A 1,609-nucleotide genomic window follows, 5' to 3' on the forward strand; every position below is an offset into this window, starting at 1 on the left:
TGATCCTCCTGCCTTGGCCTTCCAAAGTGTTGGGATTACAGGTGGGAACCGCTGCGCTCAGCCCAATTCATCTTAAAATGGAGGAAGGGAGTCCTTAGGTGGTCTTCAAGGTCCCTGCTAGCTGCCCACCTTTATGTCCACAGACACTTATAAATGTATTGATTTAGGTCATGCTGTAGAGCAGCAGTTCTGGTTGTCTACACATTAGGAATAATTAGGAAATTTGTAGATCACAATCACTGGGAGTGAGACACAGGCATTGTGTTGATTAACTTAACAAAAAAACAAGATGATAAATAGAATTGGAGAAGCCAAGCAGGTTAAGTACATTAGTCCAAGTATAATATATTTGGCTTCATATTAACTGTAAAAACAACACTTTTGGCCAGGCGCGGTGGCTCACGCCTGTAATCCCAGCACTTTGGGAAGCTAGGGCGGGCAGATCATGAGGTCAGGAGATCAAGACCATCCTGGCTAACACGGTGAAACCTTGTCTCTACTAAAAATAAAAAAATTAGCAAGGCGTAGTGGCACGCGCCTATAATCCCTGCTACTCAGGAGACTGAGGCAGGAGAATCGCCTGAACCCGGGAGGTGGAGATTGCAGTGAGCCGAGATGGCACCATTGCACTCCAGCCTGGGTGACAGAGGGAGACTCTGTCTCAAAAACAAAAAAAAACAGGCCGGGCGCGGTGGCTCAAGCCTGTAATCCCAGCACTTTGGGAGGCCGAGACGGGCAGATCATGAGGTCAGGAGATCAAGACCATCCTGGCTAACAAGGTGAAACCCCATCTCTACTAAAAATACAAAAAATTAGCCGGGCGTGGTGGCAGGCGCCTGTAGTCCCAGCTACTCGGGAGGCTGAGGCAGGAGAATGGCGTGAACCCGGGAGCTGGAGCTTGCAGTGAGCTGAGATCGCGCCACTGCACTCCAGCCTGGGTGGGCCACAGAGCCAGACTCGGTCTCAAAAAAAAAAAAAAAAAAAAAAGAACACACACACACACAAACTATCACTTTTTTAGATATGTATAAATGCATTTCTTTGCAAGTTCAAGGTAAGAACTTGATTCTGTCGCTGTGAATGAAAAGGATTACAAACTCTGATGTTTAGAATTAGTCAAATCTAGGTCAGGCGCAGTGGCTCAGGCCTGTAATCCCAGCACTTTGGGAGGCCGAAGCTGGCCGATCACCTGAGGTTGGGAGTTCGAGACCAGCCTGGATCACTTGAGCTCAGGAGTTGGAGACCAGCCTGGCCAACATTGTGAAACTCTGTCTCTACTAAAAATACAAAAACTTTTTAAAAAGTCAAATCTAGGCCGGGCGCGGTGGCTCACGCCTGTAATCCCAGCACTTTGGGAGGCCGAGGCGGGCGGATCACAAGGTCAGGAGATCGAGACCACAGTGAAACCCCGTCTCTACTAAAAATACAAAAAATTAGCCGGGCGCGGTGGTGGGCGCCTGTAGTCCCAGCTACTCAGGAGGCTGAGGCAGGAGAATGGCGTGAACCCGGGAGGCGGAGCTTGCAGTGAGCCGAGATCGCGCCACTGCACTCCAGCCTGGGCGACAGCGCGAGACTCCGTCTCAAAAAAAAAAAAAAAAAAAAAAAAAAA

This window comes from Theropithecus gelada, chromosome 11 (assembly GCF_003255815.1).
Source record: "Theropithecus gelada isolate Dixy chromosome 11, Tgel_1.0, whole genome shotgun sequence".
Taxonomy (NCBI): Eukaryota; Metazoa; Chordata; class Mammalia; order Primates; family Cercopithecidae; genus Theropithecus; species Theropithecus gelada.